At 43.4% G+C, this 12,500-nt stretch overlaps 1 protein-coding gene across 3 annotated transcripts in view; it reads left to right on the plus strand.

Annotated features, from left to right (window-relative positions):
- Positions 1-12,500, plus strand: part of add3a (adducin 3 (gamma) a) — a 271,834-nt gene that overhangs the window by 109,817 nt on the left and 149,517 nt on the right. For 2 of the 3 annotated variants that reach the window (XM_063198402.1, XM_063198395.1), the window contains one exon: positions 11,165-11,239. The gene's annotated coding sequence lies outside the window, so the exon portion shown is untranslated. Of the gene's footprint in view, positions 1-11,164; positions 11,255-12,500 lie in introns of all 3 variants that reach the window. The other variant, XM_063198410.1, reaches the window with a different exon arrangement.

Consider the following 12,500-nt stretch of genomic DNA (forward strand, 5'->3'; position numbering starts at 1 on the left):
CTTGACCTTTAAGGTCAAATTTGAATGTCAAAAACAATGCATTTTCTGGTTTGCCTTTTTTGGAGGGGGCTTCATATTCATGGAATTCTTTTTCAAAAGTTGACAATCATGCTAGAAGAATATCAGCATGGACTAAGGTTTCATGGTCCATGGTTGCCAGCATGGAACCTGACCTTTAAGGTCAAATTTGAAGGTCAAAAGGTCAACCGGGGTAAACAAAAAAAAATGTTTTGGTTTTTTTGTGATGTGCTGTCATAAAATACAAGTTGTTTGCATGATGTATTGAATAATTAGTACCTGGAGTTGATATGTCATATTATTTAAATCATTTTAGGTGAGTGAAAGTATTGGAACAAATAATCGTAAAGAAAATAAAACACTTTTTTGATGAGGTTTCTCCCGAAGCAGACAGCACTGTCAAAAGTTGCATTTGGGGTTTTCTGACAGTGGACAGTGGAAGTGGTCGCTAGAGTCACACTTCACCTGTATCAGATGACTCTGGACAGTAATTAATTAACCTTTTAATTCTACTTAGAGCCCCTTTAAAACCAACTCTTCAGTGAACAACAAAAACAAGGAAATTTGCCTTTCTGTTCCAATACTTTAGGGGACTGTATATTTAGAAGTTTTATAGTCTTTATTATTAGGGTATGAGTGAAAGTGATTATTGCAAATTGTCAATAACAAGAATGTAATTGATCATATTGTTTCTTTACTTCAATAATAATTAAAACAATAATTAAAATTCAAATGTGATGTCAGTACATACTGGATATTTATGTATTTAAAGGAGCTATTGTTGCTGTTATTACAAAAAGGTTGTGTCATCCAGATCATGTTCTATCCCTACAGCGTTTAAACATTCTACATTTTAATCACATGCAGGTATACAGGGCTGTCCATTCCTCAGGCAACTGCAGGCATGTATTGCCCACTTGGTTCTACAACCACATCTTATCAGTCCTAAGCTACTATGTGGAACTGGAGATTTCCTTTACCACACAGCCATCAAGTGTTGGTCTACAACTTTCCAACCACCTGTCTCCTCAGTGTCTTTGTTAATATATACTTTGTCAGACTGCAGCCATACATTTGCCTGCTGATTTGCTTGTGCAAGATGCAATCCATATGCATCTCTTGGTGGTAACATATCAATTGCCTTTTTGTCTTCTGAAAATAGTCAATCAATACCCAAAGATAAGCATGGTGCTTTGTACAGGTGACACAAAAAACTCAAGCCTGGGAAATTGCAACAGAACATTCTACAGTAGTCATGAGAACATCAAGAGTGCAACACTTGCTCTACTCTTACTGTAGGTTATTTCCTAACCATGATATGACATAGCAAATCAGCAAGTATCCTTCATTGCTATAACCATTTGAAACACATCAGAAATAACTGAAGTCATTATTTTTTCTATGGAAAGAAGCAAATTCACTGGTGAGCCAAGGCATATCCCATTTCATACCAGCAGCTTAATGTGCTTCACAAAGAAGAATAAAGTAATTGAGATGACCAGAATGAAAATTTTAAAAATACACGTTTAAGTTAATTTCATGCTAATGAGCGATGATGAATGTCCAAGGATGACAGGCCAGAGCCCCACCATGATAAGCCAAATCAAACATTAAATTATAGGCCTACTAATTATTCAATATACAGTACCATGCAAACAACTATTTCCTGAAAGCACATCACCAAAAAACTGATTTTTTATTGATCTCGGTTGACCTTTTGACCTTCAAATTTGATCTTAGAGGTCAAGTTCCATATGGTAACCAGGTGATTCTGAAACCTTAGTCCATACTGATACGTTCTAGCATGGTTGCCAACTTTTGAAAACAATTCCATGGATATAAAGATCACCAAAAAAGACATTGTACATTGTTTTTGACCTTCATATTTGACCTTAAAGGTCAATTCCCTCTTGGCAACCAGGTGATTCTGAAACCTTAGTTCATGCTGATAACTTCTAGCATGGTTACTAACTTTTGAAAAAGATTTCCACGAACACAGTCCCACAAAAAGTCAAACCTTAAAATACATAGTGTTTGACCTTTTTAACCTTCAAATTTGACCCTAAAGCTCAAATTCCATGTTGGCAACAAGTTGATTCTGAATCCTTAGTCCATGCTGATGACTTCTGGCATGGTTGCCCACTTTTAACATCTTTTTTAAAAAATGTTTTAACTAATTAACAAATTGGTACTGTTATTTAACCGTGTTTGACCTTTTGACCTTCAGATTTGACCCTAAAGGTCAAGTTCCATGTTGGCAACCAGGTGATTCTGAAACCTTAGCCCATGCTGATAACTTCTGGCATGGTTGCCAACTTTTGAAAAAGAATTCCATGATTATACAGTTCCCAACAAAGACTAGCAAGAAAATACCCTGTTTTTGACCATTTGGCCTTCAAATTTGACCCTAAAGGTCAAGTTCAGTGTTGGCAACAAGTTGATTCTGAATCCTTAGTCCGTGCTGATGGCTTCTGGCATGGTTGCCCACTTTTAACAACTTTGTAACAATTTTTAACTAAATAACACCGTTATTTGACCGTGGTTGACCTCTTGACCTTCATATTTGACCTTAAAGGTCAAGTTCCGTGTTGGCAACCAGGTGATTCTGAAACCTTAGCCCATGCTGATAACTTCTGGCATGGTTGCCAACTTTTAACAAAAAATGCCATCAAAAGTTTATTTAAGCACCTTAGCTGCTGATGGCAGGCTGACTATAGAGATGTATGGGTGACATTTACTCAATTTCCACGTAAATTACAAAGAAAAATATTTCTGAAACAACGGGAATCTCTTCAGTGACTGTGGTTTATACCAAATCACGCATGTTTCTGTAGTGAAGTATGCTACAAAATGTTTAATTCATTTTAGAAAAGTACCATGATAAGTGAACGGGAAATTGCAAAAGTGAACGGAGTCTTCACCCCAGACGTTTGCATATAAGTCAATGGGAGAGAGCTAAACTACGACCCCTACAGACCGATTCCCATAAAACATGCTTATGAACCCTCTAGTTGGAATCCTCTATGGTAGTGCTGCTACCACCCATCCACCCACGTTGCACCAGGCCAGCAACAATGCACCCTGGGACGGTTTGCAACACGGTGGCCTGAATCACTACCGTGGTGACTACATGGGTTCTAAATTTTTGTTTTCTCCCGACTGCGCGAAACTAGCTGCGCACAACTCAACCTCTGATTGTTGGAAACCACTGTTGGTCAAACAATTTGCTCACATGATTGGCTGAGTGTCTTGCCTCTCCTCACAACGACGTGTTGATAAACAAAAGAATCTGTATCTAAAAGGAAAACAGTGGTCATTTTGAGAATTTGAGTGTTTTTTTTTTATTCGAATTTGTTTTTGATTTGCAATGGAGCACATGACTTCATGTCCATTCCTCTCCTTTCTATTCTATTTATTCTATTTCTATTTATTTCTTTTTGGCTGCTTTTTTAATCATGTTTTAACTACTTGTCTATTGTAAAGAATCTTAAGAAAGAATGTGCAATAAACGAAGTTTGAAAGTCAAGTCTCCTTCTCTCCCTGCATCGGCCCCTGAGGGCCAGTGTGTGGTCCCTCAGTGGAGCCGGAGACTCTTGGCCTCTCTCTCCACCCCTCTCTCTTAGACCTCCATTCCCTCCTTAACCCTCCAGCTCTCCCTTTCTCCATCGCTCCTTCCATTCGTCTCTAAGGGCCAGCGTGGTGTCACCCTTCTCCCCTCTCTTTATGCACCATCCTTCTCTCTCTCTCTCTCTCTCTCTCCCCCTCCTATTTTACCCTACATCCCTGACCTTCTCCACCACTTTCTTACCCCTTCAATTCCTCTCTTCCTCTAATCATCCATCCCTCTGTCCCTCTCTCTCTCTGTCAATAAGGGCAAGCATGTGGTCTTATCTTCCCTCCCTACCACTCCCCTTCTCCATCCCTTCACCCACCCCAAACCCACCACGCCAGTTCTTATGCTCCATCCAATACGACTCCCCATCTCCACTCTCTTTTTCTTCCCCTACCTCATTCTCTCTCTCTCTCACTCTCTCTCTCTCTCTCTCTCTCTCTCTCTCTCTCTCTCTCTCTCTCTCTGCATCCATTTCTCCCTCCCTCCCTCTGTCCCTTCACCCACCCCAAACCGACTCCCCATCTCCACTCTCTTTTTCTTCCCCTACCTCATTCTGCCTCCCTCTCTCTCTCCCTCTCTCTCTCTGTCTCTCTCTCTCTCTCTCTCTCTCTCTCTCACTCTCTCTCTACATCCATTTCTCTCTCCCTCCCTCCCTCTGTCCCTTCACCCACCCCAAACCGACTCCCCATCTCCACTCTCTTTTTCTTCCCCTACCTCATTCTGCCTCCCTCTCTCTCTCTCTCTCTCTCTCTCTCTCTCTCTCTCTCTCTCTCTCTCTCTCTCTCTCTCTGCATCCATTTCTCTTTCCCTCCCTCCCTCTGTCCCTTCACCCACCCCAAACCGACTCCCCATCTCCACTCTCTTTTTCTTCCCCTACCTCATTCTGCCTCATTCTGCCTCCCTCTCTCTCTCTCTCTCTCTCTCTCTCTCTCTCTCCCTCCCTATCTCCCTCCCTCCCTGCGTGCGTCCCCAGGGCCAGTGTGGTGTTCCATGCAGCGCGGCCGGAAGTTCTTGGCCTGGTGCCGCTCTCCTCCAGCTGGGTACTGTATCCTGACAGGAAGTCCCCCCCCACCCCCTGCGGACCCCACACTCTCCCTTTCCTTTCCTTTCTTCTCTTTCTTTCTTTCTTTCTTTCTTTCTTTCTTTCTTTCTTTCTTTCTTTCTTTCTTTCTTTCTTTCTTTCTTTTTTTCTTTCTTTCAATCTTTCTTTCTTTCAATCTTTCTTTCTTTATTTCTTTCTTTCGTTTTTTCTTTCTTTCAATCTTTCTTTCTTTCTTTCTTTCTTTCTTTCTTTCTTTCTTTCACTGTCTGCCAGTCATCAGCAGTAGGCTAAGGCGAGTCCTCCCTAGACCCCGCACTCTCTCTCTCTCTTCACTTCACACATCATGATGTGTTGCAAATATATGCATTATTGTGATACGTTGCGATATTCAACAGTGTACTTCATAGGCGAAAAGTGTAAAAAATACAGCCTAATGACCAGTTATTGTGTACAATCTAATCGCACATCTCATTTCAACTTTTCCTTAGTTTGCTCTCTCTCTCTCTCTCTCTCTCTCTCTCTCTCTCTCTCTCTCTCTCTCTCTCTCTCTCTCTCTCTCTCTCTCTCTTTTCTCTCCCTTTCTCACCCTCTGTCTTTTATCTCTATCCTTTTTCTCAGTTAGTTTTCCCCTTGCTCTTTCTGTCTTTCTGTTCTCATTCTCTCCATCTCTTTTCCCTTCTTTTCTTCACATATCTTCTGTTTCATTCCTCATCATGTTTATCACTGTGACCTTCAGTTGATTGCTACAGTTACCTCGTGAGCCAGAGTACACGAACCAAACAACAGTGATTTGATTCAACAAAATCATCCGCCCCCAGTCCCGTCTGTGTAAGACACAAACACTGATGGTTATCTTAGACTCCACAATGAATTCCATATTGTCCTCTTCTCGGGAGGTCTTTGGATTAGCTTTCCCCTCGTAAACAAACACGGTGTAAACATTTTGTTTCGCCGTTGTTTCACAGTTCTGCGAGGTATCAGGAAACAGGAGGCTTTACAGGCCGTTCCTCTTATTTGCACCGAGATGAGGTTTCTCTGTCAGTTTGAGAGGAACTTTTTGCCATCTTTAAAGGTGCACTGTGTAATATTTTGAGTAGTTTCTTTCCAGAATTCATCCTGCCCATTCAAAAATGTTACCTTTTTCAGGAATACTTACCACCACCATCAGTTTCTAAGTATTCATTATGACTGGAAATTTTTCACTTTTCATACATGAAAATGTGGATCTTCTCCATGTCCTGTACCTACTCTGGCCACCATCTCACACAGTGCACCTTTAAGTCACTTTAAGTCACAGTTTTTGCCATCTTTTTGCCATCAACGTTCTCAGACATTTCCCATAGTAGGTGACGCATATGTGAGTCTTCAAAATAGAAGCAAGAAAAAAATGGAGCATGTTGTGTGAAGCGTTACATTGCTGAGCAGAAAATAGGTCAGTGGTATGCTTATATTATTTATTGATGTTAAGAATGCAGGGATGCCCTAGGTTTGCAAGACTCTACGCTACGCCCGCCCCCCTATTCCACGACCCCAGGGTGGGCTGATGGTTGCTTCTGTGTGGGCCTATCTTACCATATCCTCCCCCTGTCTTTTCTGTGGGTGTCTGTTTTTTGTCCCACATGTCATGTTTTTTTCCCCCTGCAACTTTTCTGGATCCTGTTTCTTGAAAGTGTTGTGGCTAACCACATAGCAACTGAGTTGGTTGCCAATAGGAAATTGCATTGCAACCACCTAAATTCAGAGGTTGGCCAAAGTAAAAGTAGAAGTGAAAAACAAAACCTGCCGTAGTGTTCTTCCAACACAAGTAACTTCACTGAGTAACTGGTCTACAGTTACTATAGAGTGACCTGATTCGGCGCTGGTTGTATCAAATTTGTAATCAAAATTTTTTTCAGTAACACAACATCGTCCAGCAACCTCATTAGGTACAATGGAATAACTGGCGCAACCACTATGTAATGTCATTTGTTAGTGTTGTACTTGCGCCATAAATTGACTTCTACTTTTACTTTGGTCACCTCTGCCTAAATTGCTAATAGAGTTAGTAACAATGTTGTTGAGAAACGCATCCCTGCTTATTTTGTTAGCGTTCAGGAATCGTATCTCCCAGCCAGTCATCATGAGCTTGTTAGACTTTCCCTGTAACGTTAGCAGCAGCAGCTCAGAGTGCCAGAGCTATTTTCAATGGCGTCTTGATAAAGGGGAATATGGATTCCCACAGAAATCAGCGTTGACTGGGACCCGCCGGAAATGCCATCATTGTATTTGACAGCCAGTAAACACACACACACACACACACACACACACACACACACACACACACACACACACACACACACACACACACACACACACACACACACACACACACACACACACACACACACACACACACACTCCACCACCCCACTTCTCACATCCACCCCTACCCCATCGGAAATGCAAGTGCCTACACACACCCGCACACATTCACAAACAAACACACACATATAGTGACACTGTGTGCACTCCACTCACACACACACTTCCCTCATTTTCCCTCCATCATCTCCGGGAGATGGGAGAGCTTGGCATTGATGGCTGACCCTGAAGGCCCCTTCTCATGCTCCGGGGTGCCCCCCAGAAAGGGAGTCTCTCGTCGGGAGGGAAGTGGCAGCCACTGGCCTGGGTAGGGTCAGCACCACCAGCTTGGGGCTACTTCCTTCTTCCTCCTCCTCCTCCTGCCTCCTCCTCCTCCTCCTCCTCCCTCATCCTCCTTCCTCCTCCTCCTTCCTCCTCCTCCTTCATCCTCCTGCCTCCTCCTGCCACCTCCTCCCTCCTCATCCTCCTTCCTCCTCCTCCTCCAGGGGTGGTCCTGGTCTGATGGGTCTCTCCACTCAATTTCTTGTACACACTTTCTCTGTCTCTCTCGCTGTTTTCTAACCCTCTCGCGCGCACACACACTCTCTGTCTGTCTGTCTTGCTTTTTTTCTCCCCCCCCCTTCTCTCTTTCTCTCATCTCAGTCTTTCATCTCTGTCTCTTCCTTTCGCTTCTTCTTCTTCGTCTTCTTCTTCTCTCTCTCTCACCATTCCTTCTCTCTCTGTCTGTCTGTCTCTCTCTCTCTCTCTCTCTCTCTCTCTCTGGGAATGGCCTCGGTGGCCTTAGGCTGTCAAAAACAACAGTGTTTTGGCCTGACCTTGATGACCTACTGGAGCTGGTGATGGGCAGTTTTAACGGCCACTCCTAAACACTCCGTTAAAACCACACCATGTAGTCCCAGCAGGCCTTGAGATGTTGCTTTTTGACCACTAACTTTTTTTTCTTAGAGGCCCTCAGGCTATTCATCCCTAGTTGTTTATGTGTCTAAAGATTCTCAGACTGGACGCCATCTTTCTTTATAAAAACATTGTTTCTGGGGCTTTTTAGGCTTTATTCTGACAGGACAGTGATGCGGTATACAAAAATGTTTCTGAGGCTTTTTAGTCTTTATTTTCTTTTAGTATTTAGTCTTCATTCAGACTTAATTCAGGACAGTGACGAAGAATACAAGAAACTAATAAGACAGAGAGATGGGGAGGAGCTTGTGAAATGATCCAGGCCAGATTTGTATCTACAGTATAGGCCAAAAGTTTGGACACCTACTCATTTGTTGTCGTCAGGTGGATAAACTACTGACATCGCTATTATATATATATATAACTGTTACAATTGATATTTTTTTAAAGCACATAATTCTACATGTGCACAGTTTTGTGTGAGAATCTACAATGTACTGTAAATAGCCACAGAAATGTGTCCAAGCTTTTGGCCTATACTGTATTTCGCCTGTGTATGGTATGACATGCTAGCACACTGGTCCACAGCATCCCCAGACTTCTTTCAAGCTCCAAGAAGAAAACCAGTGACGTATTTACTATACAGACTTCTTTGTCTTTCAATGTGTGTTTACACAGGAAGTTGTCTTGCATTTTACCTCTCTGCAATCCACTTACGAAGATAGTAAAAACAGCACAAAACAACGCAACAGTTAGATTCCACAAGTTCATAAGCTATCAGGGTGCTTCACAGTCCAATAAATTAAAGCCTCCATGTCTTGAATGTCTTGATGTTTCCGGCTATTTGGCAATATCAGCTGTGCAGATCTTGGACACTGCTTGACAGGCCTCCAACAGTTTCCCTCTAAACCCCCCTCCGATGTCGATATCCTTCATACAGTATCACTTCCTGTAGAACAACAGAGCGAGGGAAGGGCGCTGAGAAGCTGGCTCGTAGACAATGGAGAGCATAGACAGGAACAGAGTGGAACCCAGTCAAGAACGGTCCAAAGCCCGGCTACTGACATGAAACAGCCAATCATATCTTGAATGAATATTGAGTGATTTGAAGAACAGCCAATGAATGATGGCCGTACTGTAGACAGGCCAATTTCAAGCTGCCAGTTATACAGTATATTGTGAATGAGTTGAAGAATACTGAATGAATGACAGTCAGTGATAATGCCAATTTCAAACTTGGCTCGGTCAAACTATCCGCTGTAGGACTGAATATATGCCTCCCACTGGTATATGTTTTTCTTTTCTTTTTTGTCAAAATGTGCAGTCGATGGAGTTGCTGTGCCGCAGCATGCTAATGTACTCTACCATGTATGGCCAACATTTTGCCCAAGGGGACCTAGATTAGATTCCGGCAAGCATCATTGCCCAACCTTTCCCCATCTCTCTCTCTCTCTCCTCTGTTTGTCTGTCTACTCTGACACTCAGTGGGTACAGTATAGGCAAGGCAAGTTTATTTGTATAGCGCATTTCATACACAGGTGCAGCTCAATGTGCTTCACAAAGTTAACAAATGTAAATGAAAGGAAACAGGGAAGAAAGAAGGAAATAAATTAGAGTCAAAAACATTTAAAACATATAGTACATATAGTATACAGACATGCATGCACTTAGAGAAATTATTGGAAGAGGAGAGGGAGAGGAATTATTGTCTTAGTCCCGTGGTTCTCAACCTTTTTTGAACAAAAGCCCCCTTTACCTAATCCTAAGACTACCAGTGCCCCCTGGAAATCGTCATAAAATTAAAAATGAAATGGGCAAATGTCCCCCAATGACATGTATACTTGAATTTCTCAACAACTCCAGTTATGAGTCTAGTTCAATTACTGCCAGTAGCTCGACTAAGCAGTGCATGTATACTGACTTACTTTCCTTTGCCTGATTATCATCAACTTTCAAATCTCGTTCCGAGATGTTGGTCTGACCAAGAATAATAACGAATAATGTTTCCCAAATGGCCTGGTTAACCCGGCTTCCTCGGTTTGCTACTGCTCGAGGCCACAAAAGGCTGTGCCAAAGTTCAAACCAAACATTATTCTTAGTCCCAATAGAACGTCTCTGCTTAAACTATGTCACTGCCTTGAACACGCCTCTACCCAGGGCCGTTGGAGCTGCTCAAAGTTGATTGCTTCCCAACAAAGTGGGTAGGGTTCCAGATTTCTCCGGAGCTCAGAAACAATATCTGTATTGCTCCTGGCCTGACTAGAAGCAACGCTGAAGGTGTTTCGTCATGTCACGTTGGTGTTGATATTCAGGCTGCATTCAATCTCAGCCTCTCTCTCTCCCTCCAAGTGGGTCTACCCCCTGCACCCCCATCCCACAATGCATTCCGGCTCTTGCTATGGTAAAAAAAACTCTCCAAGTCCTGATGCATGGCTCTCGCTGCTCTTTTTGGAAATGTATGAGCACGAGTGGAGTGGAGCGGAGCGGAGTGACAGCCATCTGTTAGTCGGCCGTGCTTTCATTATTCCCACATGATCAAATGAAATGTATGATGGAGTGGTCTGGGAAAGAGATGTTTTAGGGTTCTTTGGCAGGGGGGGGGGGGGGGGGGGGTCTTTATAGGGTTTTTGTTAGAGTTCTGAAGACTTGAGTTTTCCCCAAAAAAAGAGAAAGGCATTCTACAGTTGAGTCTTTGTGGTGTTTTGTGTGCAATATTGGTATGATATGCAGAGGACTGTTTGAAGATTTTTTAAAAACTTTTTACAGGAAGCCCCCGAGTTTAGAAATGGAGCGTATGGTGCTTAAAGTCGGTTTGATATTCTTTACATTGTTTTTTGCTGCTTTCTCTATGGAACATTTGTTGGAATGGTCTGTTACAGGCGAGCTGAAAAATGTTTCCTTGAGGATGAAAAACATTGACTTTTTGTCTTCTTCTATGAAGTCTGTTTACAGTATTGCTTTCCTGCTGCGTTTCCTCAGTGTTACCCATGTATTCCTTTCATCGCCCTCCAGCGATGCACATCAAAGCTGTCGTGTGCGCGTGTGTCTGCGCGCGTGTGTGCGCGTGTGTATGCGCGTGATTGCGTGTCACGCCTGTGAGTGTGTGTCTGTCTGTGTGCCTTTGTGTGTGTGTGCGTGACTTTGTGTGTGCATGCATAGTGAATGTGTGCTGTGATTGATAGTTTTCAATCATCTCTCTCTCTCTCTCTCTCTCTCTCTCTCTCTCTCTCTCTCAGGTCTGACTGAGACCAACGCATCTCCAAGAATGTGCTGAGGTCAGTGAAGGCCACTGCTGACTCCATCAAGGCAAGGTGCATGAGCCCAGGGTGAATGAAGAAACCCTCTCCTCTCCTCTCCTGTTACTCTCTCCTCTCCTGTTACTCCTCTCCCTCTCTCTCTCTCTCTCTCTCCAATTTGTTTTCCTGTATCCATCTTAACCGAATAAAGGCCAAAAAACCCCAAAGTAATACAGTATATATTTGAGACCTCTGCCCTCATGTTTTAAAACTTAAAGGGACACTCCACCCATTTGCATTAGGCTTTCCATTGCTAGACACCCAGACATACTTTTGAATGGTCGTGCAACACTCTCTCAATTCCCCCTGAGACAGGAGAAATCCGTATTCACCTCTTAAGACTTCCTCCTACACTGTTACCTTCTACTTCCTGTGGTCTTTCTTTCTTTCTTTCTTTCTTTCTTTCTTTCTTTCTTTCTTTCTTTCTTTCTTTCTTTCTTTCACTCGTTCTTTCTTGACATTTGTATTGGTCACATTTTCCCTATTCAGTTCCCTCTCCTAGCCGGTTCTCCATTGATTTAGGGGGGGGGGGGTTGGAAATGAAAGCCCCTATGTATTTCCAAAACGGCCTTCTTTGTCCAAAGCACCGCACCGCTTCGCATCGCAGCACGCACGCACGCACGCACGCACGCACGCACGCACGCACGCACGCACGCACGCACGCACGCACGCACGCACGCACGCACACGTTGCACACACGTTGCACACACGTTGCACACACGTTGACACTGCCCTGACCGCCTCACCTTGTTTCTTCCAAAGTGCAGCACGTTAAGTAAGGGTTAACGTTGGGCGAGAAGGTCGCTACCGTGGAATAGCAGCACGACAGAGAGAATCTTTAGACCCCGACGCGGAGCGGAGGGGTCTTGTTCTCTCTGAAGTGCTGCTATTCCACAAAGCGACCGACTCGCCGAAAGTTAACCCGCTTATTATATGGATATACTTAAATGATTCACACATGCGGGGACATTTCTTTAGACCTATTTAATGTTAAGATTGTTGCTGCGCAAAACAAAACAGTGCCGTTGTTGAACACCGCTAGGCAACAGCTAGGTAGGCTAGCCAGGACAACAGGTGTTGTCTATCACAGCAGCTGATTAGAGTGACAAAAGACCGGACCCCCTGCGGAGTGATATGAAACATTCGCTTTAGCCACTGACTTGTATACAAGCCAGTGGCTTTAGCAGTGAACGTCTTGTTGCCATTGACAGCGGTAGCCAGGACAACGGGTGCTGTCTATCACAGCAGCTGATTAGAGTCTTGTTGAAAAGTCGCT

Source organism: Engraulis encrasicolus, chromosome 1 (genome assembly GCF_034702125.1).
Source record: "Engraulis encrasicolus isolate BLACKSEA-1 chromosome 1, IST_EnEncr_1.0, whole genome shotgun sequence".
Lineage (NCBI taxonomy): Eukaryota > Metazoa > Chordata > Actinopteri > Clupeiformes > Engraulidae > Engraulis > Engraulis encrasicolus.